The 27,768-nt window shown below is 43.3% G+C and overlaps 1 long non-coding RNA gene across 1 annotated transcript; it reads right to left on the reverse strand.

Annotated features, from left to right (window-relative positions):
* Nucleotides 1-1,034: 1,034 nt before the first annotated feature.
* LOC136609923 (uncharacterized) lies at nucleotides 1,035-20,064 on the reverse strand. Its single transcript, XR_010790060.1, has 3 exons — nucleotides 19,872-20,064; nucleotides 19,695-19,722; nucleotides 1,035-1,264 (listed from the first exon to the last, which is right to left on the reverse strand). It is a non-coding gene; the product is annotated as an uncharacterized lncRNA (long non-coding RNA).
* Between the last annotated feature and the right edge of the window lie 7,704 nt (nucleotides 20,065-27,768).

A 27,768-nucleotide genomic window follows, 5' to 3' on the forward strand; every position in this document is an offset into this window, starting at 1 on the left:
ACAGTAAAGAACCCCCTTGTCACCTATGGCTGGATAAGAGAGGCTAAAATAGGCTGAATTCCTATGCATTGTAGAAGCTACAGTGAGCACAGAGGCCCCTTCAAACAGCTGATTGGCGGGGGTGTCAGGAGGTTTCTCTCCACTGATCAGCTATGGATAATAATCACCTTTATTTAGCACATACATACTACACAGCACTCTGTAGGGTTTTGTTCCCATTAGGGTTCATATTTTATAACTTCAACCATTGTCATATGTTTGGAGTTGAGAGGAAACCCATACAAACACGGGGAGAGCATACAAACTCCATACAGATGTTGTGCTTAGTCGGACATAGGACCCGTGCACTGCAAGGCAACAGTGCTAACCACTGAGCTACCATGCTGCCCATATTGATGCTGAATCCTGAGGATCGGCCATCAATTTTTTAAAAGCTGGATAACCCCTTTAATTTACATTTTTGTAGCTACACATTTTTTGTATACTTTTGTGTTTCTTTTATTCCGGCAAGAAATCATTCCGATTTTTTTTTTTTATTTCTCAGCTGAAAATCACACCGCAGCTTATCACCTGAATGGTAACACAAGAATATTCAGACTCTTCCATACACCTAATTCATTATGATAAGTTTTCTTTTGACAGTTAAGATAGGTAGTTAGAAAAACGGTGTAAAATCTAACAGAATTTCTTGTGCAGCAATCAACATAAATCAGGCACAGACAGATGTTTTGCTCTGGTATGGAACAAAACCGAACACTTTGCAGGCAGATCTCGAAGTGACAGTAATATCACATTAGCATAAACATCAGTGGTCTGAAGCAATGCGAGCTCCGTGGCTACATGATACGTCCCCCTTTTATTCCCGAGAATGTGGGTGGGGGGAGCGACAAGACATTGTAAAACACACTGCAGAACCCCCAGGACATGAGACAGATTTATTTGACTTTTTTTTATTATTTAGCTAAATGCATAGACAGCGGCAGAACATTAAAAAACAAAAAAAAAAGGAAAAAAAAACACAAAGGACCTCAGGACTCTAACTGAGATCTCAACTGTCATAGAAGAGCACTTTCAGTGCTAATTGAACATAGCTAATATTAACAGAGTGTAAGGTCGCCAGGTTTATTGCCTATGGGTGGTTGTGCATCCATCCATGGTATACTGCTATCTTCTTTGTTCCTCGGAAGGTGGGTGCAATCTGTGTAGACCAGAAGCTCATAAACTGTTCTTTGGAACATAGCGGGGGATGTTTCATCTTTACTTTCTGCATGGTGGTCAAGCAAAATCACATTTAAGGAGTTATATAGGCAGAGAAAAACATTTTTGAAAGCAGCTAAGAGTTGTGGTGAAAGATAAAATAAATCATGCTCACCTCTCCTGATGCCCCGTTGCTTCTGCTCTGACGGTGCTCAGTTCCCGGCTGCTCTCTAGTTCCTGCTGCAGCAGTGATGACATCCTAACAATAGGATTATGTGACCGCTATAGCTAAAGATCAGCCAAAGTCAGCCAGTGATTGGTGTACCATTACAGGTCCCCAGTGTTGGTGACATCATTACTGCAGCAGGAAGTGGAGAGCAGCGGGGGACACATATTTGGTATTTCAGCCGCACTTCAGTAGCGGTGAGCAATTCCAGCGACCTGATTGGTTGTTGGGGACACACCCCCATTTGGAGATGTGCACGAGTGCTACTTCACGAGACCAGCGGGGGGTTAAGTTTTAGGGTTAGGGTTAGGTTTAGGGTTTAGGTTTAGGGTTAGGGTTAAGGGTTAGGTTTAGGGTTGGGTTTAGGGTTGGGTTTAGGGTTAGGTTTAGCGTTAGGGTTGGGTTTAGGGTTAGGTTTAGCGTTTAGGGCTGGGTTTAGGGTTAGGTTTAGGGTTAGGGTTTGGGGTTAGGATTAGGTTTAGGGTTAGGGTTTAGGCTTGGGCTTAGTTGCCGACCCTCCTATGGCTGTGCTGCTGCTTATTTAACAGGCCAGCCACTCGTGCACATCTCCAAAGGGGGGTGTGTCCCCAACAACCAATCAGGTCGCTGGAATCGCTCACTGCTACTGAACTACGGCTGAATTCCCAAATATGCGCGGGGGACCAGGCAACTGTTGCAATGGCACCATGGCAATCATGTGAGATGAGTATGCTATTTTTGTGTTTTGTTACCATGGAAGTACCGTGTCTCCATAATCAAACCAAAAAAGCCACTTAAATATGCAGTATGCTGCTTGTACATGATATATTCTTTAGTGTTGGACTCTTGCAATATCATTGTGGCACACTGATTGCAGGCCCGTTTGTTGCAGCCAAATTAGTAGATTTAACTTAAATAGTGCATACATTTGACTTTATACTTCTATTCTGAAGCCAATCCTAATAGTCTACATCAGTGTTTCGCAACCCAAGTCTTCAAATCCCTCTAACAAGCCATGTTTTCAAGGCTTCCTTAGAATTGCACAGATGATGCTTATTTGCTTACAGTTGCAATCAAAATTATTCCACCCTCATTACAAATTAGATTTGCCAAATTTACAGCTTTCAGCTGTTTGCAAAAAGGACACTTAAATAAGAACAATTTAAATAGCTCAATACAACTAATGGAACAAGAGATTTCTCTAAATTCAATACAAAATGCCTCTTTTAATGACGGCTGGAGTCTCAGAATTATTCAACCCCTTCATGACAAGTGTCTTTAGTACTTAGTAGATGACCTTTTTGCTGTTATGACCCACTGCAAACATGATACATAGCAGACAGCAGCTTCTCACAACATTACCGAGGAATCTCAGCCCGTTCCTCATAGGCAATGGCCTCCAGTTTAGTAATATTCCTAGGTTTGCATGCTGCAACTAGTGTCTTCAATCCCACCAAAGATTTCGGATTCAAGCCAGGTGACTATGATGACCACTTAGTAATCTTCCAGGACTTCTTCTGAAACCAAACCTTGGTGGACTTGGAGGTATGCTTGGGAGACATGATGGTTCCTCCTAGGATTTCCTGGTGGACTTGGAGGTATGCTTGGGAGACATGACGGTTCCTCCTAGGATTTCCTGATAGTTGATTGAGTCCATCTTGCCCTCCACACTCTGCAGGTTTCCAGTGCCAGAGGAGGCAAACTAGCCACAGAGCATCACTTAGTCCCTACCATGCTTCACTATAGGCAGGGTATCCTTTCAGTATATGAATGATTCTTCCTCCTTCAGACATTCTGCTGATCTACAAGTCAGAAAAGTTCCAGCTTTGTTTCATCGTTTCACAGAACAGAATCCCTAAACTTCTGTGGCTTATTTATATGGTTTGGGGTATATTGCAGTCAACTGCAGTTTAGGACAGCCCTTGGAGTGAATGCCCTGTTAGGCATTATGTTTAGTATTACCTTAATTTGTTAATTTCTTCCAAAGAATAAGCAACTTGTATCGATCCTGTGTTACAGGTATTTTGAGTCCAGAGCTGTATTCATGGTTCTTTACTCTTTGGGCCTCTTCTGTGTGCTAGAAGGTTGGATAGTATGTAATGTGTAACTTTGCTTTACATGTTTGGGATGTCGCATATGAGGCACAGAAACAGTCTTTTCGTCAAACAGTCTACACAGTGTACTGAAGCTGAGAGGCACAAACAAAATTAATGGTACCCCCATGGGTATGATACTTAAGTGCAAAAGATCAAGACATTCGGTATGGCTCAGAGTGGCCGGGATCGTTTTCCTCGGTGGTGCATAATTCAGAATGCATGATGTGTCCCTGATACAATGGTTGACACAATTTCAATAGTTCATGCTTAAGACCTGCCCAATGATGCCGAGGATCACCTTCACAACTTTCTGATTCTATGGTGAACAATTGTGCAGACTGGTTGACTTTAGCAGAGGTATTGTTCCATTTTCCTTATTTGCATATATTTCCCAGAAGAGCATGAATGGCCTTATATGTCTCCTCACACCTTTTAGGTGCTCTCCTTAAGGAGGGATGATACCCCTCCCAACCCACATCATAGGCCTCTCACTAGCCAAGCCAGAATTGTACTGCACACTGATGAGGGGCAAAAACACAGAAACAGCTGTCTGTGTATGGATTCTGGCTTGGTTTTCAATTCCCATTCATTGTTATAAAGACCTGTATAAATGGTCAGACATGGATCTGCAGGAATACTGCCATCCAATAGCTGGCGCTGTAGAGGTATTGTTCCATCTTCCTTATTTGCCCACTCTTTAAGGCCACCTGCAGACGAGCGGGTCGGATCCGGCGGCGAGAATTCTCGCCGCGGGACCCGACCCGAGCGCCTGCAGGGATGAGCGCGTACTCACCCGCGCCCGGCGGCCCCGGCTCTTTCATGTGCCGGCTGCCGGGCAGCTGGCGCATGCGCAGACCGGAGCCGCTGGCTGCGTGAGTGACGTTTCTGTGCGAGGCTCTGCGAGCCCCGCACAAAAATAGGACATGCCGCGGTTTGTTTGCCGCGCGACATTTCGCGTGGCCAAACCGCGGCCGTCTGCCTAGGATTGCGTTTGTTAATGCAATCCTATGCAGGCTTTGAGCGGCGGAAATCCCGCGGGAAATCCCGCCGCGGGATTTCCGTTCGTCTGCAGGCGGCCTAAGGCAGTAATAGTCATTTTCATGATGTGGAACCTGTGACTCAGGGAAAAAGTCACAGATGCAGCCTTTGGTCATAGAAATATGTAAACTTATGGCACCTGAACTGCAGCCCTCCACAATATATCTGAAAGGGTTGTTCTACCACCTCTCATCTTCCAGCATCTCCTGCTGGTTCAGTGTCTGCACAGACCTAAGTGCCCCACTGCAGATAGTATAGGAAAGAGATATAAGTTTGCATTAGCACCTAGCAAATTTCTGAATTCATCTCTGGCCTATCATGCATGCTGTCAAGTCCTTTGTACATGGGATGACTGTTGGGCACTTCAGTGATGATTGCTCTTGTATTTATACATAGAAACAATCATTGCTCAGTAATTGGAGATGGAGTGGTTCGGGCATCGTTTCGGCTCACTCGCCTTCATTTGACGGTAAACAGGCAGTTGTTCACAAGTGCTGATTTTTAGGTCTACATCAAAGATCCGATCAGCGATGTATCGCCTAATCGTTCTTTCACTGCATGCATTCACACTGTACAATTAGCATTCTAACAAGCGAGTTGCATGATAATCATGCCCTGTAAAAGGGGCTGAACTCGGGATGAGAACAAGATAACAAGATGTTGTATTTACCATTATATGCAGATTCCATCTGTATATAAACTGTGAAAATGTGTTCTATGGTGAATATAAATTGCCTGCCTTTCAAATAAGATATATTACATGCTGACAACTTTTTTTCCGCTGACTTACATGACATTGACTGCAGATGAACTGTACTAGATTTACTAGTTCATTATCAATTTCAATATCTCCAACCTCTAACTAGATCACATTGTTATTTCCAATTTTCCCATTAAGGATAAGCAAGGGAAATTTTGTCTGTCAATGCAGATGGAGGCTTCTGCATAGAGACTCCCTAGGTTAATATGTGAAATTAGCAGCCAGATGTACAGGGCTGCAGTAACTACTGCACATTACAGTTCTGGCCTTGGGATGTGTTTTATAACTGGCAGTGAAGTTAAAGTGTAGAAAATTGTGAAATTTAAGAAATGTACCCATGATAGTCCAATGTTCAAGAGGAGACAATATATAGGTTCTACTAGAGGAGCACAAGGAGGCTCATTATATGTGACCCCAATAGCCAGCACTTGTCCCTATACAAAAGCAATCCTAAATTAAAAAAAAGAAATTCTGGAAAATGTTGTAAGAAATAATCATGTGTTGGCACTGGCTGGTACCAAAACGGTTTTCTCATCTTAGATAAGATGTTCGATAGTTGTGGGTTTCGCGTCTGGGGCATTCACATTGGGCGAACAGGAACCCCGACTTTGTATATCTCATAAACTTGAATACAAGTGCACAACCACCTATTCATTCTCTGTCTAGACATGGCGGCTGCCTCCCTGAGGGTCAGAGAACAACTATTTTCCCATTAGATGGGGGTCCCAAAGTGGATTTGCCATAAATGTTTCAGATGGGATAGTCTTTTAAAGAAGGTCACTCAGAAAAGATTTTCATGGCACCTTGACTAGCTATATCAAAGCAACTTGACCAGTTGGGGTGTAAGGGAGTGAAAGAGCCTGCTTGGTTATCATGCCTGTGAAGGGGGTTCTTTAAACTTTTTTAATGAGGATATGGTGTTGTATAGTAGAGTTAATTTCCGGAGAGACTGTCTCTTCCTCGTTCCCCTCTTATTGGTTCGACTACATCGGTTTAATACTAGTTACCTTTACAAGACAATATGTTGACTCCAGATTCATACTCTAGCTTCCCATGGAGGCTTCGTGCAGCAGTCACTAATAGGGTCTATTTCCATACCTAGTCCTCTTCCGAACCAGTATGGCCAGAGCCAGGACATAAGTCTTTGCTAATGCCCCCGCCCACGTATGAGGACAAGAGTGCTATGGTTGACCTAAAGGAGATAGGCCTGGCATTACCAATCATGTAGCCTGACCTGCCAGCTATCCGCTACACTGACTCTGACACCGTCCTCGACACCTGGGCTCCCTCACACTAGAATAACTGGATGTTTAAATGTGTTATTGTAGCGCCCGCAGAGAGGGCGATGGCGGCAGCCTGGACGGCTACGCTCAACCAAATAAAAGTCTCTAGTTTGGCCCACAGTGACCAGTGGTTGCTACCCGTCAGTCGGGCAGGGCATGGTGGGGAAAAATATACTTAATTTGTTGGTTATGCCAGCCCTTCCACTGGCCCCCAACAGGCTCTGGGCAAAAATAAAAAAAGGAAAAAATAAAATAAAAGTTGGGGAATTGTCTCTTTCCCCTGGAGGATGGCATTCTTCATTAAATTAACATTTTCTGAGGTAAATTAGTTTTTAGATAAGTACAGGAACCACTTCTGTACTCTTATATGTTCTAGATCTGTTGCTTTCTCTCAGGACCTCTCTTTTTAGATTATTCCTTACTCTGACCGACAATGTCTCTTTCTTCTCTCTCTTCTTTCTAATCAAATATTGTCTTTCCTGTTCTCTCTCTCTCCTCTTTAGTTAGTACTCACACCTTTCTGCTTTCTTGACGCACTACTTGGTATTCCTCTCCTGCACTAGTCTTTGCTGCCTGTCTCCTTGATTGCTAAACTCCAACCCGCTGGTCTTTCTCTAACTACCAACTGTCTCTTACACACAAGTAAAATTATCTTCCCATGCGGGTCTGGTGCTGCTAAGCAACCAATCACAGACCTACTATCTCCTGACTATCCTGTCCTCCAATCAATACGCTGCTGCTGGGTGTTACTCAGGCCAATGAGAATCAGGGACCTGTCATCCAATAGAGTACAGTGGTGATCGTCAGGAATGTTAAGCGGGTTACCAATATGAAATAAACAGTCTTAAAGTCATATACACACATTTAATTGGAAGTTACCACAGTTTCTTTTGTAGTGTCCAAATCTGAGCCACTAAATTATGTTCTTTATTCTTTTCTTTGACAGGGCAAATTATATGTGTTTTAATATGTGTGCTTTGTGCAACAAGGACCTATTCTGAGCCACGTAATGCGGTGGTTCTCGAGAGCATTGCTATGCCCTAACCAGTATGGTGCTGGGAAGTTACAGTCTCAGTTACCATATTGGTTGGGAGCTTGAAGGCATGTAAGAAAGATACATGAGAGTGCAAGGAGATATAATTCAGCGAGCACTTACATGAGCGTTGGTACGGTATAAAAGGCAGTGACTCCTAGCCCCAGAGTTAGTGGACAGTGAATGGTAAAGCGAGAGGTGCTGTGTGCCACGCAAGTACAGGAGTGACGCAGTGTATACCCAAAAGGGATCTTGGTGCCAGAGTCATTATATGTATGTAGTTATGCAGTAACTCCTTCATTCGAACTGGTGTCAGAATAAGGTTGTCTGACTAACGTTGTGGCTATTAGTGGGCCTGAGACAATGGAAGAGGTTGAAGGGCATTGGGACCAAGTTTGGGTCTGAGACAGTGGCGATGAAATAAGTGATACCAGCTTCAGTGCACAGGAAGTAAGTTAAACTGCCATGGCGCGTCGCCGCTGCTCCTGTGGTTGCAGTCAGACGCTGTCTGGAACATGTTGTGCTCTGCACTCATGCACGCTCCTGCCCTTTTCTTAAAGGGCCAGCGCGTTTCTTAAACCTATCCCCCTTCAATCCCATTTCTGCACTTGCTATATTAGGCATCCACACCCTAGAGTGGATGCCTAACCAATTTGCTCTCATTAATCATTTATGACAAACCCCCCCATATGTGTATTTTCTGGTTCCGATCTTTTGCCTGACTCTGACTATCCTGATTTCTGTGCTCCCTGACCTTGGCTCTGTATTATGAACTCTGCTATTGCTTGCTGCCTGCCCTGACCTTCAGCCTGGACCTCGTTATTGCACCTGCGCTGCCCGCCCTGGCCACAGCCTGTATTCCTGCAAGACTTCTCTTCAGATACCATGCCTCGGCCCAGTGCAGCATCAGCAGCCACATTACCAGGACTGTGTGTGTAACGGCTTGAAGACCCTGTAGTAGCAAAGTTGGCATCCCATTTGGAGGGGTCAAGCATGAGGTGGTGTCACCTCAGATAGCCCCCAGTCAAACCGGTGTGTGACAAGGCAGATCTACATCCGTTTGCCTGACATAAAGTAACAACCTGAGAACCATTGCATCGAGCCGCCTGTATAAGTGTCTCTCCTAAGGAGAAGAAATCAATTGATTACATTGAACTTCATTGTACCAGAGATATTTCCCTAGAGACCGATTACTATAGAAACTGAGTAGCTTATTAGGGCCAAGAAGTCTAAAGACTTTCCCAGTGTGCTTGGTTTATGTTCTGCATACATTTTCAGTAAAGTTTTAAAGAAGTTAACCCATTGCATTTGTTGTGCTTTTAATCTCTTCACCGCTGTAGTGTCCCAGAACACCATCCTGGTCCCCTCCATAAATATCATACATGTTTTGTCCTATGTGGATGGACTGTGCAAAGCTTGTCCTGTCATATCCAGTGTGTGTTTTGCACAGCTGTGGCGCTTGAGAGGTTAACTCTAATAAAGTCATTGCCTGCATGTACAGTAAATGTATCAGTTTGTCATGTCATGTGGTATAAGTGAAGGGATAAATAGGAGTGTTTGAGAGATGGGAAAGGTCTTCAATTTGTGTTCAGGTCTTTCATCTTGTCTACCTGAGAGAGTGCTAACACAGAGCCGCATGGAAGCACCTTCACCTTCCATGTAGGTGAAGATGGAGAAGGAGGAGCGATATCCCATAGCAAGTGAAGTCTGGCTGGGAATAGAGTGAGTCACACCATCAGAGAGAGAGAGAGCAATTCAACCTAGTTCTGTATAAAGGAACCCATCGTACATGTACCAGTTCACACCAGGTCAGATTTTTCCTGTGCGGCCGTCCAAAGTCTGGATCACCACACAGAGGTATGCTACTGACACACCCACGTGCCTGCCATGCTGGGTGATATTTGTTTAAGCCTTCTTTTCAATAATTGTCTGCCGGAGAGTCTGCAGAGTGACCCCTGCCCCCTTCCTCCTCTGGAGTGCTCCCAGTCCAGGAGCGATACCTGACAGATAACGTGGACTGTAGTACTGTGTTCATCCTATGTATCCTCCCTCACCTCTGAGCTCTAGCCTGCTGGCTTTCAAAGTGAATTGTACCTGCACTGCCTTGAATACCTCTTTGTAAAAGTTTATTGATCAAGTAAAGTTATACTGGGCCCTAACCGTTCCTGGGGACCCGAGATACTATACACAAGTCTCTGTGTTATTTCTCTGCTGTGTAGCATACCAGTGTGTGAGAACGGTGGCGTCATGAGTGATAAGTACTACTAGCCCCATCAACCCATTTATTGGCATTCCCTATCCTATAGGGGTGTTGAAGGTAGCCTTCAATCCTGCTCTGGCCTTGGCTACGTGATATCCCTCAGGGACCAAAGCCTGGTAAGTGCTGCCGTGACAAGCCAACACTTAACTCTCCCAGCTCTGCACTGTAGTCAAGTGTCATCCCTCTGGGGTGTTGCACCGCTATCCTAGTAGGATGTCTGCCATCTCCACTCATCCCGAACCTTACAAGAGCCCAGATGATATTTACAGGATTGGTGAATGTCCCACAATTGTTGACTTTATTGATTCAAGACGTTTATTGCAAGTCTTGCACAAAAAAAGACTAGAAACAATTTTAATAAAACTGAAAGGGAGGAGATACTGATTAGATATTAGGAAAAACTTTCTGACAGTGAGGGTGATCAATGAGTGGAACAAGTTACCACAGGAGGTGGTGAGCTCTCCTTCAAAGGAAGTCTTCAAACAGAGGTTGGACAGACATCAGTCTGGGGTGATTTTGCATTGAGTAGGGGGTTGGACCAGATGACCCTGGAGGTCCCTTCCAACTCTACCATTCTATGATTGAGTTGAATGCCCACATGTAATACCATATTTCCTCACGGAGCACTGTAGAAAAAATGAAAAGCCTTACGAATCCTCCTTCTTGTTTTCCTTGGTGTATAATCTTGCCTATAGTGAAGTCATGTGACCATCGTGGCCAATCATTGCTCACTGTGTTACCGCCACTGCTGTCCTTTAAGGAGCGGTAGGTCAGAGAGCATGAGATCAGAGTCAGGGACTAGAGTGAAATTGGTCAGGTGAATACATTGCAAACTCCTTTATATCCACTGTAATTCAATCTTGTTGTTCAATAATACATGATAAAGTCCAGTAGAGGGGGGTTAATACATTTCATATGCACATTATAAACCCCCATGTATTTATTATACTATTGAGGACAAACTATTACAATGACAAAGTGATGTTTAATGATCTTTATATTATACTAAGCATTCAGTTTGCTTTCCATTTACATAAAACACTTCCCACATGTTGAGTTTTACAGGGATGACAAATCTGTTAATACAAATGCAATATTCACTGGCTGAACCCTATCACCTCAATTTACACGTAATCCTCCAGAGAGACACATCATTCATTGTGATTCCTGCTGCACATTTTCTTTTCTCTTTCTGCCTTTCGTGTACGGCACTCGACGTGTTACAAGGGCTTTGTGATTTTTACTTTTTGAAGGGTGAATTCCCCATGGGATTCTAACAATGAATGGCAATGTAAACCATCCTCAGGAGTCAGGATGTCAAGATGTCGAATGCAGGATTTTTTAATATTAAATGGGATTTTCACTGAATTTTACAGAATTTTAATTAGACATGCTACTGAATTGCAAAAAAATTGAAGTCTAACCATTGAAACCACCAATGGTCCCACGTATGACCAGCCTCATCTATGAGCAACCCATGTAATCATATAGGGTGGCAGCCATCAGCATGTGAGCGGAGCAATGGCAAATTTAGGTTGAAGGCAATTGGCCCGTTTAGGTTCACGCAGTCAGATGATTTTCTTCTCCCCTGTAGTGTGCAACAGCGTATTGTGGGGCTACAAAATTAAAGGACACTACAGGAGCAATACCTGGGCACAGAACTGAGTGCTTCTGTAGGGATCATTTACTATTTGTTACCTTTTAAAGCCCTGTTTGCGTCACACTAATGATCTACGCTTGGCGTGTACGCCAGGAAAAGCGTCCGAAGTACATGTTAAACATATGCAGAAGGCTTCATTCACCCAAGGAATTGGATCTCTGTCAGGACCGGTATACCTCAGTATACCTTTTTATAGTATGAAATACTGTAGTAGACCTCGTTATTCCATAGAAAGAATATATAAAAATGCCATCTTAAGGGTTAGACAGAGGGGTACTCCATCTGTCAGATCATTGATGCCCCAGCAACACGATTACTTAATTCTGCTACTGTATTTATGGTATAAGCTTGGCTCTGGTGCTATATTTATGTTATCAGTTTGGTTCTGGTGCTATATGTATGTTATCAGCTTGTTTCTGGAGCTGTACTCATGTACTGAGCTTGGTTGCTCTGTGTTTTTTGTTATGAGCTTGGTTCTGGTGCTGTATTTATGTACTGAGCTTGGTTCTCGAGATATACTTATGTACTGAGCTTGGTTCCTATGTCTTTTTTTGTTAGGAGCCTGGTTCTGGTGCTATATTTATGTACTGAGCTTGTTTCTGGAGCTGTACTTATGTACTGAGCTTGGTTCCTATTTGTTTTTTTGTTATGAGTTTGGTTCTGGTGCTGTATTTATGTACTGAGCTTGGTTCTGGATCTGTACGTATGCACTGAACTTGGTTCCTATGTGTTTTTTGTTATGAGTTTGGTTCTGGTGCTGTATTTATGTACTGAGCTTGGTTCTGGGACTGTACCTATGCCCTGAGCTTGGTTCCTATGTGGTATTTTGTTATGGACTTGGTTCTGGTGCTGTATTTATGGTATGAGTTTGGTTCTGGTGTCGTATATATTCACTGAGCTGTTCTGACGTGAATATACTACTACCTTGCCACTTTCTGCACAAGCAGAATACAGTCAAACTACTCATCAGTGTAATATACATAGTTTTTTTCCTATGATGGGGAATGTGGCAAAAAATAAATCAGCAACAAGTGTAATATAACCTAAGCTTGCCCTGGTTCTCAGGGCCTCTTGTGCTTAGGATTGGAGGGAAAGGAAGGGAAGGGACAGAAAGGGAAAAAGGACGGTTGGCTCTATATCAGAAAGATGGAGGCTGCATAAAAAGCTCCTGATAATGAATTTGCTGGGATCACAAAAAATAAAGGTGTCTATCAAGAAATTTGGGTGACATCTTCTCCATGATCTCAAAGGGGGGCCGATCCAACTTGCAATGGAATGTAACAGATTCCCAGGGAAGGAAGGGGGGGATATTCTCAGATTTTTGATGCAGCATACAATTTTATTGCCGCACGCTGGAAGTAGGTCGAATACTCAAATATATGCAAAATTCCTCAGGGGCCGCACATCATGTCAGAGTGAAACCATGGGCGAAAGATTCTTTCCTGTTCAGAGGCTTGAACTGATATGATGATCCCCCTAATCTTGTCTTCTTCACTTTGTTTGTCTCCTCTTGCTCTTTCTCTGGGCTTATATGTGGATTTGCTTTTTTGTTCTGAGATATATTTTCATTTTGGTATTATGGAAATGCATTTAGTAACAGTAGCTGAAATAAATGGGCATTAGGAATTGGAAAAAAGTGATACACTGTCCCTGCTGCCAGAATAACGGGTCTCTCTATTATAGGAAATGTGTCACCGGAAGACAACCTATTGTTTAATTCAAGTTTTTTTCGTTGTACATATTTTATCAACTGTTAGTGATACTTTTTTTTATTTCCATGTCACTATATATTAAAAAAAAATCTTGCAGTTTTCTTTCCGGCTACTTAACCTAATAATGGTTGAATACACTGTCCTTGTGGCCCTCATTCTTTTCTATTGCTGTGGGCATACTCTGTATCTTGTTTAGTAGTAATTGTGCAGGACAGGGGAGGAGGTAAGATTTGATCTTGACCTATAGTGAATAGTGGAACCTGTTTTGTTTATATATAGGTTTTCCCTTCCATTGTAACCCTTCCTGTCGTGATAATGAGCTTTGCGGTTGAAGTAAAAATTGTAAGATGATAGGAGTTTTTTTTGAATGGGCATAGTGACATGGAAAAGTTTTAAAAAATTACCAAAAATTGAAAAAAAACAAAAAACTTCATGTAAAGGGTTTTTTTGGGAAATAAAAAAAATGTTTTAGGTTTAAAATGATTTCAAATAAAGAAAAAATGAATACCCACCTGCCCCAGTGGCTCCACATCCAGCACTGGAGTCCCAATCTCTGATGCTCGCAACCCAAAAGAAGATAGCAGGTGGCCATATGCTCTTCATTGTCTGCTTAGCCAATCACATGCCAATCATGACATTTACAGCATATGACTGCCATACAACTTCTTCCAAGTTCAGAACGGCAGGGACTGGGGCTCCAGCAGTGGACAGGGAGCCACTGGAATGGGTGAGTATTCATTTTTTCTTTAATTTATACCATTTTAAGTCTATACATTTTTTTAAGTCATGGAAAACTCCTTTAAGAAGGACCTGTCGTGTCCTTGGGGTAACCAGCTTAAAGCTTTGTAGCTGCGATCCCACTGACTCTATTATAGTTTTTCTTTTCTCTCTACTGCTCCCTTTCACTTGTACTGAGTCTTGTCAGATTTGGCTAATGGTGCTTTGAATCTATCAAGTGGGCGGTCGTCACCCCTAGCAATTAATGGATGATGTCAGATAGCGCATTCCTTTTAATAGCCAGACGTGTGCATATTACTTGTATGATAGTCATCACAGATTATATCTTGAGTAGAGATGAGCGAACGTACTCGTCCGAGCTTGATGCTCGGGCGAATATTAGGGTGTTCGGGATGCTCGTTACTCTTAACGAGTACCACGCGGTGTTCGGGTTACTTTCACTTGTATCTCTGAGACGTTAGCGCGCTTTTCTGGCCAACAGAAAGACAGGGAAGGCATTACAACTTCCCCCTGCGATGTTCAAGCCCTATACCACCCCCCTGCTGTGAGTGGCTGGCGAGATTAGGTGTCACCCGAGTATTGAAATCTGCCCCTCCCGCGGCTCGCTACGGATGCATTCTGACATTAGTTCAGGGAAAGTGCTATCGTGTTGGAGCTGCTATAGGGAGAGTGTTAGGTGTATTGTAGGCTTCAAGAACCCCAACGGTCCTTCTAAAGGCCATAAATCTTCTGTATATGCGCTCAATGGGGCCGGCGGCAGCAGCGCCGACCCCATTGAGAACATATAGAAGACAAATCCTTCTTTTCTGCCACAGCTGTAACAGCTGTGGCAGAGAAGAACGATGTTTGCCCATTGAATTCAATGGAGCGGCAATACAGCCGCTCCATTGAAAGCAATGGGCTGCCGGCGTGCGCGGGGTGAATTGTCGGGAAGGGGTTAAATATATAACCCCTTCCCTGCAATTCATCCAGAAATGTGTAAAAATAAAAATATATACCAGCGTATAAGGCGACGGGGCGTATAAGACGACCCCCCAACTGTCACCTTATACGCCGGTAATATAGCGGAGCAAAGAATAAAAAGCATTACTCACTTCTTCAGACGATCTGCGGCGCTGCTGCAGGATGTCGCTCCCTCCTGGTCCACGGCAGACTATTGCTTTCTCTACGAAAGGCTTGAAATCCCTGCCTCCAGAAAGACATGTGCCTTCAGCCAATCACAGCCAATGACAATGATGTCATTGAATGGCTGTGATTGGCTGTGGTTCTGGAGGCGGGGATTTCAAGCCTTTCGTAGAGAAAGCAATAGTCTGCCGTGGACCAGGAGGGAGCGACATCCTGCAGCAGCGCCGCAGATCGTCTGAAGAAGTAAGTAATGCTTTTTATTCTTTGCTCCGCTATATTACCGGCGTATAAGGTGACAGTTGGGGGGTCGTCTTATACGCCCCGTCGCCTTATACGCCGGTATATATTTTTATTTTTACACATTTCTGGATGAATTGCAGGGAAGGGGTTATATATTTAACTCCTTTCCCGACAATTCACCCCGCGCACGCCGGCAGCCCATTGCTTTCAATGGAGCGGCTGTATTGCCGCTCCATTGAATTCAATGGGCAAACATCGTTCTTCTCTGCTACAGCTGTTACAGCTGTGGCAGAGGAGAACGATCTTTACGCTGACAGTGCGGGGGGGGGGGGGGCCCACTCTTGCCGCTATTGTGGCTTAATAGTGGGACCTGGGAACTTGAGATGCAGCCCACCATGTAGCCCCTCGCCTGCCCTATCCATCACTGTGTCGTTCCCATCACTTTCTTGAATTGCCCAGATTTTCACACATGAAAACCTTAGCGAGCATCGGCGAAATACAAAAATGCTCCAGTCGCCCATTGACTTCAATGGGGTTCGTTACTCGAAACGAACCCTCGAGCATCGCGGGAATTTCGTTCCGAGTAACGAGCACCCGAGCATTTTGGTGCTCGCTCATCTCTAATCTTGAGTATATCTAGAGTCTCGAAATCATTCAGTGATTTCCGTTGACCATACAGCGCAATGTCATGATAGTTCAAGGATCTTACTTCCGCATTGACCAGGTTCTGAAAGGGGAACAAAACCTTAGCAGCAAAATCATAAACTAGCCAGTCTGACATTTATAATGGGGAAGCTATTAACTTTTAGAAGATGTTGTCAGTCAGTAACGATGGACATTGTTCTAGCATATAATAGTGTGGACAAGCCAAACATAACGCACATATGATGCATTTAGATAATGGGTATCTCTTGTTTTATCCAGAGCTGCTATGTAATTTGCAGCATTCCATTGAGGAACTTCATCTATAATACCCAATATGCCAATGAGAAGGATCTTGACAATCTGAGTGCTGTAGCATTGTCGGATTGGCATGACCTGGGCCCACCAGTTGTATAGAATATATCGACGTTTAATCCCATGCAAAATTGTGCCCTTACCATTGCATATCATTAGTAATTTCAAATAGGGTTGCTGGCTGCTGGAGTTTTGGGGCTGTATTGCCGGCTCCATTGAATGCAATGCGCTGGACAGCGCTGCACTGCTCCGGCCCGTTTCTAATGAAACGCGGCTAGGAGCAGATTTTCGGGCGATTTTCGGGCACCGGTCACGCGATTTGCGGATGCGCATCCGTCATGCGATCCGCAAATCGCGCGAAAAAACGCCCGTGTGACTAAGGCCTTTGAGCGTTAATCATGTATGCATTTACACTGACAGATGATCGCTCAAAATTCGCTCATATGGCAGTTTGAGTGACAGTTTTGAGCATTCACTTTGCATAAGTGTGTAAATGAAGGACTGCTGCCTTCTGCATACAGCGATTGTCTTCTCGGAGCGCTCAGCGGGATATGCAGAACACAGGCAAGCCCGCAGTGATTTTTTGGGGAAGGGCTTTAAATATAAGCCCTTCCCTGAAAATCTTCCATAGCATGTGCAAAAAATAATGAAATATATACTCACTTCTCCGCCGCTGCCAGGGCTCAGCCGCGTATAGCCACTTCTTCTCCTTGCACTGCTCTGAAGTTCTTTCATCAGGCGGGGATTTAAAATCCCCGCCTGCTGAAAGAACTGTATCTGATTGGCTGAGCTCTCAGCCAGTCACAGGCAGCGTTCAGCATTCAATGAATGACAGCTGAGCGCTGCCTGTGACTGTTCACAGCGCTCAGCAATCAGAGGCAGCTCTTGGCGATTCATTGAATTCAATGAATGGCCAAGTGCTGCCTGTGATTGGCTGAGCGCTGGTATACAGCTGTGCGCTCTGTGCTGAACAGACAACGATGAACAACTCATTAACGAAAACTGCACGATGTCCGGGCAGTTAGACCCAACAATTCTCGCTCAAAAGACGTCTTTGAGTGATTTTTGAGCAAGAATCGTTGGGCCTAAATGGGCCTTTACATAACTTTGTTTCCCTATGACTATTTCTTTGGATTGTGGCCATTGCTTTACAGATAGAATAGTGAATATGTGGTTTGGTTCTCCAAAATCGCTATCTGGTGTAATCCATTTCTTTGTAGAAGGATTAGCAGAGGCATGACCATAGGAGGTGCAGAGCAGAGGTATCAGGCCCTGGTGCCTGAGGTCCTGTTGCACATAAAAAGGCATCAGTGTTAAAATGGCACACGGCATGGTAGGTATTGGCCCTCTTACAGATTTTGCAGATTTTAGGGCTCTTTCTCATGAGTCTATGCGCAATTTCTCATGCTTCAGCACCACATATTTGCACTATGAACAAGGTTGATTTGTGTGCGTGTTTGTGCATATTACTGTACATTTTGCACATGCACGACATGTTATTTTGCGCATGGGACTCTTCCACATCCTGATTTAAATGCCTATTTAGCCTTATGAGGTCCAGATGTGTTTTCTTTTTTCAATGAATTGTGCAGCGTATTGCACATTTGCGCACAAAATTAAGAGAACGCATCTGCATACCTCCAATAAACTTGTATGGGGACTCTTGTTGCACAAATGTTCTAAAAGGAAAGGGGAACAAACCCATGGACATCAATAGGTTCTATTCTCTGTGTATTGCATGCCCAAATGTTGTGCATGCAAATACACCCGTATGAAGAAGCCCTTACGGTGCATTCACACACGGCAGATTTTCAACAAAGTAGGACATTTCCTACAAATCCACACCATTTGGTGCAGATTTTGCTGCAGATCTGCAGCAGATTGATGTTCATTCTGAATATCTAATTTTTATATCTGTACTCAGTAGCCTTCCCTCTCATTAACCTCTTAATGACCAGAGTGTTTCAGTCATAAAGGACCAGACACTTTTTACTGATTTTATGCATACAATGGTTTTATGGCCCTATTTTTTAGTCCAAAATTATTTGGGCTGCATTTTTTTTCAGAGGCTATTTTTTAATACCTTTCTTCAGTGAACATTTTTAACATTTTTTTTAGGTTTTATTAAGGGTAATGCATGCAAAAAGAAAAAAAAAATTTTTAAATTAAGCGGTCTTTATTTTTAAAGTTAATTTGCGCTAAAATAAAGTACAGGAATGGTTTTGTCATTATGTTTCAGGCATGTTGATATACAATTTATATATTGGATATGGTGATGGTTTAGGCTGATGTTAGCGGTGGGTTGTTTTCATATATATATATATATATATATATATATATATATATATATATATATTTGTATCTTAGTCTGTAAATTTCTTTTATCTTTACTGGAGCATTCTTTGGAGCAGAATCCATAGGAGCCCCAGTTATAGGGAAAAGCATCCGCCTAGTGGGAGGGTAGTCACTGACAGAGGCGATCTTTTAGGACCCTGCAGCTCTGCCGCAAGTGATCGTGTGATTTGCAGGTCCAATAGAGGAAGTGGCACTGCCTCTTCCTCTATTTATTACGTAGAGCTCATTGAAGGCTTTGTAGCCTACAAAAGAGAAGCCAGAAGTGGTTATAAACCACTTATGTCTTCTCCGCCGGATCCTTGGCTGTCTCTGACAGCCGAGCACTCAACCTGCTCCTGGTAGATTGCACTATATTTTTACTATGATGTGGGATTAAAGCCCAGGACCAAGCGCCATATAATAGTGTTGACAATCCACTGTGACCTAAATATATCAAAAGCACAAAACTCTCTCCTGTGCAGATAGTATGCTACAATGTGTCAGTCTACGTGACATCTATCAACTTGGAATCCAAACAAAGCATTGTCTAGAAAGGGTTGCAATTGTATCCACCCTTCAATTGTGAGAAGTATTAGGTCTGTATGAGTTTCCAGTCTGTGGATGTAAATAAGAATGAAAATAAACAGGGATCTTGAAATTGAACCCCTTGGGATCATAGAGGGAATAATAAATTCAAAAGTATATCAAAATATTTTACGGGAGAATGTAAGGGCAGTTATCCACGACCTGAAGTTGAAAAGACATTGGGTGGGGCAGCAATATAAACCAACTAAAGAGTGGTTGAAAAAGAAGAAGATTTGTGTGTTTGGATGTCCAAGCCTGAGTATTGACCTTAACCCTATTGAGATACTGTGCCATGACCTGGAGAGGGTCGTGCATGCAAGGCATCCCAGAAATATTGATGAACATGAACACATTTGCAGGCAGGGAATGGTCAACATTTCCCTTCAACATTGTGCAGCTTCAGGAAACACTTGGCGGAACTGATTGTTAGCAAAAGGAAATCTACAGATTATTATTCAATGGTTCACTTACTTTTTCTGCTGGATGTTTAGTCAATGTGCTAAATAAAAGACATGAACAGTAAAACTGTTTGTGTTTTATTAGTTTCCTTAGATTGTGTTTGTCTATAATTGTAAATTAGATAACAATCAGACCACATCTTATTAGTAATCAATGCAGAAGTCAGATAATTCCAAAGGGTTCACTTACTTTTTCTTGTGATTGTATACTACAAAGTTGTTTTAGTTTAAGTTCTGATCTGCCACATAGGATATCCAGAGCTGAAATGGTTACTAGCGGCAGACAATAGACTATCTACTCTACGTGGGCTCAAACGCCTGGCTCAATGACAGGATCATTTCAAAGTTAGAGGCTGGCACTGTGATCAAATAGGTTCACCCTCCGCGGCAGAGCTGTGTAGGTTATCAGCATATCAATGTGCGCTATCATCCTGGGATTAAGGGCTAGGAGGTAACACAACAGAACAGTAACATAGAATGATAGCGGGGCATCGGATACTTTCTTTCTCTCGGTTTCCCACGATTGCACTTGTCTTTTTTTTTTCCTATTACTCACATTGTTGGCCACCTGTTTCCATTGTGTTTTGGCACCTTTGCTGTGTGCAGGTGTTCATATAGGTATAACACCTCCCTCTGACAGTAACATGCCAAAATGTTTAGTCATTTCCCTCTCTTCTTGGTTGCATCACACACAAGTACGGCTCTGTTCCTCATTGATATACGAGCAGGACTTTTATACCCTGTCAAACTGAAAGAAGACAAGCATTCATTTGTTTGAGCGCATCTTTGCCAACTCTGTACAAAGATACAGGTAAACATTCAGCTCAGGGCATCTATTTATTGATTATCCCGGTACATTTCAAATAAAAATCTGAAAACAATGTATATTATTAGTCATTGTGGGCTGTTAGTGCCACTTATGTCCGGTGCAGTCTAGAACTGTTTAAAGTGAACCTCCACCCTTGAAAGGGGTAGTGCCATAATTGAAAGTTTCAACTTTCCACCGCAAACTTTCAGATGGGTGGTAGACTGGCGTCTGAATCTGAGAACAGGGCTCCAGTGCAACCTAAAGTTAGGGTAGTAATGGTCGCACATGCATACTGCCGCTTCACTTATTTTAATGGGACCATTTGATGTAGCCATATACAATCCATAATCCAGGCCTTGGTCCTAATCAGCATCATTGTGGTCTTGATAGCTGGGATCAGAAGTATTGGCAGTGTGTGATGCCTGATGAAAGTGCTGATCCAGTGCCGCAACCTGTAGTCATAGAGTTGGACGGGACCTCCAGGGTCATTGGATCCAACCCCCAGCTCAATGGAGGATTCACTAAATCATCCCAGACAGATGTCTGTCCAGACTCTAAAGACTTCCATTGAATTAGAACTCACCACCTCCCTGGGTAACCTGTTTCCCGCGTTGATCACCCTCACTGCCAGAAAGTTTTTTCTAATATCTAATCTGTGTCTCCTCCCTTTCAGTTTTATCCCATTGCTTCTAGTCTTTCCTTGTGCAAATGAGAATAGGGCTGATCCCTCTGCACTGTGACAACCCTTCAGATATTTGTAGACGGCTATTAAGTCTCCTCTCAGTCTTCTTTTTTGCAAGCTAAACATTCCCGGATCCTTTAACCGTTCCTCATAGGACATGATTTGCAGACCGCTCACCATCTTGATAACTCTTCTCTGAACTTGCTCCAGTTTGTCTATGTCTTTTTTAAATTGGGGTGTCCGGAAATGGACACTATATTCCAGATGAGGTCTGACTAAGGAAGAGTGGAGAGGGATAATTACCTCATTTAATCTAGACTCTATGTTTCTCTTAATACATCCCAGAATTGTGTTTCCCTATTTTGCTACTGCATCACACTGTGGACACATGTTCAGTCTGTGATGTATTAATATACCCAAGTCTTTTTCAGATGTGCTGCTGCTTAGCTCAGTAAAGGATGTTTCTTCACTACTTTGGCTCATGCATCTGTGAGATAGTTTTATAAATATTTTGGGATGCCACTGCCTCATCATATTCATGTCAGTAGTGAATTTTGTTATTGATAGGAAAATTTTTGTATATAACTGTTTCTTTAAAGATTTTGTACTTCTGTAAAAAAGAGTGCAGGGAGAGCACTTTCCCCTTTACATAAGTACTCTCCTGTGCTCTCTCTTACACCACCAGGTACTGTGTGAAATAACACACTGGCACAGGGTGGTAGCTAAGGAGGTGGTACCTCCTGTAACAAAACAACCCCAAAACTGATAAAGTTCTACCTAGTAATGGAAGTGAGTGAGTAATGCAGCAGATATTAGTGCAAGGAGAAGGGAAAGCACTGTACTCACCAAGGTTGCTGTGAAGCTTAAAGACCGAGTGTTGCTACACCAAACTTTAATCCAAACCATATACCGAGTGGCATATTCATGCTAGAAACTGTTTAAAGTAGAAGACTTTGCACGATCTGCTCACAAAGCCCACTGCTAGACGATTCTCTAACGGAAAGAGGATGCTATAGTCGCTGCTATCCAAAGTGCCTGTTAATAAAACGTTCTGTTGGGCAAGAACGGCGATGTGGTCTGTCCATGGTAATGTACCAATTCGCTTCCAGATACCTGGCAAGGCATTTTGATCAGGCCTTCTCGCAGAGCTTCTCGATTGTGGGTCACAGCAGAAGGGAGGATCTGAAGCACCCTGCAAAAGCTGCCTGAGGCCTTCCCTGCCCCGGAGGCTTCTTCACATCTACAGCATATCCATCAGCGCTGGAGGTGACCGGCAAGTTTTGATTTTCCGAGTACCATAAAACGTAAAATGGGAACAGCACTGATATCTGAGCTGCTCAACAGAGGTAGAGATATTCTATTTCAAGTTTAGAGCAAACGTATGTTTCAAATGGAAAAGTCTGAGCCTATATTCTACCAGGAGCGAGCTCTGATCGACATTTCTGCAAGTCGATCAGGATTCATTCAGATCTGTTTACATGGAGCGCTTGGCATTACTGTATTCTTCCGATTTATTTTTTGTGTGATCTTTGTGACATATATAATTCTATTGTTGTCCGCAGAAGATAGCTGTTTACACACAGTGATGAGCTGCCAACAAGAGGACCTTTGGTACTGCACAAAGGTGTGATCAATAGAAAAATTAGCATCTGCTTCTTTGTTGGGTGATTCCTGGCACCTTCACAAAGGTAGATGATTGGGTGATTGAGTGAACGTTGGTTAACGATCATTTGCCTGTATAAAACACCCTATGTCCCTGACAGTCGCTATTTATACGGGTCACTTGATGGCTTTTTGGTGACTTCATCCAATCGAAAAGAGTTGACCATGAGAACATATGGTTCTCTTTTTGAAGTCTAAGGGAATCTTCAGCTCCGCTGTCTCCATCACTCCAAAAAGATACCACATGAGCCAACTTCTTCTATATATCACTGTCATAGGTCATTCAACCACTTCAGAGACATAAATTCCACCTCAGTACCTATCAACCAACTTTAATCCAGCCCTGCTCCAAAGGTAAAAATGTGAAGTATGTGCTCCATCCGGAGGCGCTGAAGTGCTTGTATAAATCCCTGGGGGCAGTAGGGGATACGGTTTCCTGGTCTGGGATAGATTTAGAAGGTGTGTCTACAGTTGCGGATACAGGGGCATTTCTCACTGAGTAGTCGGATTCCGCAAGTGGGAGGCCACAGCGTAATCCTACCCTGTGCCAGGCCGGTGACCCCGCGTACCTGTCTTTTCTTGAATTCTTCTGTACTGTGGAGGGTCCAGCTGGCGAGTTGTTGAACATGCGCAGTATAGCGTTTCCCACGCCGTCGCTAGGCAATGACGTGAGTTCCAAGACCTTTCTGCAGTGTTAAACTGCTTTATTGTCAACAGATAGCATGGTAAATCCTGGGTGCTGGCTGATGTTGTAGCAGGATCATGCCAAAGGGTTTCCCCAACTCCCCGGTTACTGGGGCACTTCTTCAAGTTTATAACTGCGAACTTGGCGCTCAGCATGCTTTTTGTGGCCTATCAATCCTGCAGTTCTCTGCTAGTAACCACGTCTTTTTAGGAGTGTCGTAGCTCCTAGCTACGGCACGACCCAGTGTATCTTCATAAGGACTTCCACGACATCACCTTGCACTACACAACTTGTCTTAAAGACACAGACATTAATTTATGGATTTCCGTTACAATGCACCAGAAGTACAAGGGCACTCAACATGAATGGTTCAAACTCTACTGATAAACACCATCCATCCTCTGACAGTGGTTTACGGACGAACAAAAGGATCAGGCAGTTGAAATCCTACTGCCCCATCCTTATCTCCATTGACATCTGTCATTGGGGGGGGTAGATGGGAATCGGGAAGTCGCGAAACATGTTCAATGAACGATTGGTCTAGCCAATCTTGTGGGTTCAACTGATCTGCATCTAATGTGCATGGTCATCCTTTGAGTAATGTCTAATTGAACGGTTGTTCTCTACAATCTGTAGACCTCCCAGTAATTTCCAGATATGTTCTAGAGCGGACGTACAAACCCGAGGTTCTGTGCACACAGTGACGACTATTATTCCTCTCCAAACTTTTATTGATTTCTGTTGACTCTATATTAGATTCGGTAAACAAAATTCTAATTTTGACATAACTCGAATGATACACAAGTTTACCCACAGCAGTGTAACGTGTTATTAGCTTAGGCTTCCTCAGTGTTCTCACTGTCCCAGCTATTTACCTCATGCATCCTGCCACAGATGTGTGTGTGGGCCTCGCTCAGCCGCATTGCATGTCTGACTGCTTAACAAGAATAAACTAAGTCATCTCCCCCTCCATGACCCATACTCAGGGACAACTGCTCATTTTATTAGAGAAGGGGAAGAGTACCGTTAAGGTCAGGAATTTCCACTTTTCACCAGCTGCAAGTGTTGGGGATCTGGCCTCTATGTTGTCAGTAACTTTGCCAGCATCAGATACAGAAGTGATTCACGCAGCTTCTAGTTACTCAATGCCTGATGTTAGAACAGAAAATAAAGCAAAAAAAAAAAAAAATTCTAAAACATTAACTCTGTTGTGAACTGCCCTCTGCATCTGTGGAGAGCGATGGGCGTGCGTTCATATAGCCAAAAGCTGCATGACGCTATAGATTCCTAGCACTGAAAATTGCTGTGTGTTCTGTACATTCAGATTCCCAGATGGGCAGTGAGATCATACTCTGCATTATGTACAAAGTGATCTGACAACTTGTGTGTTCGAAAAGATGAAAAAAAACAATACAGCTTCACTACAAAGACACTGAAAATAAAGCTAGCTTATTTTAAAGGGCTATCTGTAACAAAAACCTCAGTTTTATTTCTCCCGGTTTACCTTAAAGGGGTTGTCCCGCGCCGAAACGGGTTTTTTTTTTTTCAACCCCTCCCCCCCCTCCCCCGTTCGGCGCGAGACAACCCCGATGCAGGGACTGAAAAAAAGAACAGCACAGCGCTTACCTGAATCCCGGCGCTCCGGTGACTTCTATACTTACCGGTGAAGATGGCCGCCGGGATCCTCTACCTCCGTGGACCGCAGCTCTTCTGTGCGGTCCATTGCCGATTCCAGCCTCCTGATTGGCTGGAATCGGCACGTGACGGGGCGGAGCTACACGGAGCTACACGGAGCCCCATAGAGAACAGCAGAAGACCCGGACTGCGCAAGCGCGGCTAATTTGGCCATCGGAGGGCGAAAATTAGTTGGCTCCATGGGAACGAGGACGCTAGCAACGGAGCAGGTAAGTAAAAAACTTTTTATAACTTCTGTATGGCTCATAATTAATGCACAATGTATATTACAAAGTGCATTAATATGGCCATACAGAAGTGTATAGACCCACTTGCTGCCGCGGGACAACCCCTTTAAAGGGGTATTCCAGGCAATTACTATTGATGATCTATCCTCAGGATAGGTCATCAATAATTGATCGTTGGGGATCTGCTGCGCAGGAACCCATGGATTAGCTGATCCTCCTGTCAGTGCAGCGAAATTGGATTTCCTCATCCCTTATCACGGCCAGAAGTGTAATAGATAGCTTCACTGCCATTGAAATTAATCTAAGCGAAGCCTTCTTTCACACATCCGGCAATGAGATGCTGGAAGTGTAATAGATGTCTGCATTAGTGGTTCTGACCGCCAACGAGGCCCAGCGGTACTGATAGCTGGCAGGAGGATCAGCTGATCAATGGGGATCCTGAGTGGTGAACCCCCACTGATCAACTATTGATGACCTGTCCTAAGGATAGGAAACCATGTGTGGCGCTATTAAAAGTTTATCTTAATAAAAGGATTATGGATATGAAAAAGCAAAGAGCCAAAGACATCTGTGTGGCAACCTCTGAAGAGACAAGTTGAGTCCAGAACAAATTGTCATGTTGAACTGGACGAAGAAGAAAACAACAGTGCTAAATAGAGATTATGTCAGCCGTGAGTCAAAGTGTCATTGTTTATTCTGCCACTGGCTGCCTCTGATCGGTCATGTAGTCACTGTATGGTCTGTAGGGCGATGCTGGGTATTAGCATTCTTGTTTGTGAACTCACATCTCTCATCATACATTACCATTGTTCAGTTCGTATTAGGAAGTACAAAATTAAATAGCAGGGGCTGGCTTGAAAGTTTATCCCTCTATTGATCTTGGTTCTGGTGCTGTATTTATGTACTGAGCTTGATTTATATATATATATATATATATATATATATATATATATATATATATATATATATATATATATATATATATATATATATAGTAAGCAGGTTCATATAAAAGGTCTCTTTCCACATTGGAAATCAGACGGCGGAAGAGGGAGGTGACTGTAACTAAGGATAGTTTATTGCAAGCGTCTTAATAACAATAAGCTTCAATAGGCTTCCTTCAGAAAAAAACAATGTCCACAATTGCAATCAGTTTTACAGTCCTTGTAACTTTAAAGAGTGGTTCTCATCCAACCTTTCCTCAGGGTTAACTTTATTCAGCTCTCCCAGGTCACTTCCACTCAGCTTTCCAGAGCTTCTGCACAGAGACTATCCTTCTCACTCTTTCTCTGAACGTGTTTCAACACATCTCTCTCTTAAGCTAGTTCCACACGGGACAAAATTGTGTCTTTGTACCCACGATTATTGAGCATCAGGGATGCTTTTTTTTATAATAATCTTGCATCACATCGCTGCTTCTCATGATAAAATCGCACAATTTTTTATCACAAGAGTCAATAGGACTTTCTAATGTTAAAATCAGTTAAAATTAGGCTCCATAGGGAAACATGGGAGATAAAAAAATCGCACATTGCAGAAAGAAAGAGCATGCTGCGTTTTTTTTTGTTCTCTCCACAACGCATGAGTGAAAATATCGCAGATGGGAAGGAAATCATTGTAAATGATTGGTTTCATATTCTGGTTTTTTTACTGATTCTCGCATAAGGCGAAAATCGTGCGATTTTCTCATCTGTGTGAAACCCCTCTTACTGAGCTTTTGACTGCTCCTTTACAAATTAGACTTCCGCGGTTCAAGGTTCAGGCCACTCCTGGACTGGAGTAAACGAGTAATCCTGACAGCCATTGTTGTTGTTGTTACTTGTTTAGTCGTTCACGATCCTCGATGACCCTATAGGTGAGCTCCCTCCATATTTTTCAATTTTGCACCACTTCTTGCAGTTGTGTGATATCCATGCCAGTATCAGCTCTGACCGTATCAGCCATCGTGTCCTTTGTTGGCCGGGTATTCTTTTGCCACTGATCTGTCCAAGCATTATAGATTTTTCTAGTGACTCTGCTCGCATTACATGGCCAAAATCCGTGAGCCTGAGCTTGGTCATCTTGCCCTCCAGTGATATATCGGGTCTTATCTGATTCAGGACTTCTCTGTTTGTTACTCTCGCTATCCAAGGCATACACAGCAGTTTTCGCCAGCACCACAGCTCAAACGCATCACTCCTCCTTCTATCAGCTTATTTCGCAGTCCAGCTTTCACATCCCTACATGGCTATGGGGAAAACGCTGGTTGCACTATCCTGCGTTTAGTAGCTATACCTGGGTACAACTGCTATCCATGCACCCTCTTTGTCTATGCCCTTGAAAGTATCT

Source organism: Eleutherodactylus coqui, chromosome 1 (assembly GCF_035609145.1).
Source record: "Eleutherodactylus coqui strain aEleCoq1 chromosome 1, aEleCoq1.hap1, whole genome shotgun sequence".
Taxonomy (NCBI): Eukaryota; Metazoa; Chordata; class Amphibia; order Anura; family Eleutherodactylidae; genus Eleutherodactylus; species Eleutherodactylus coqui.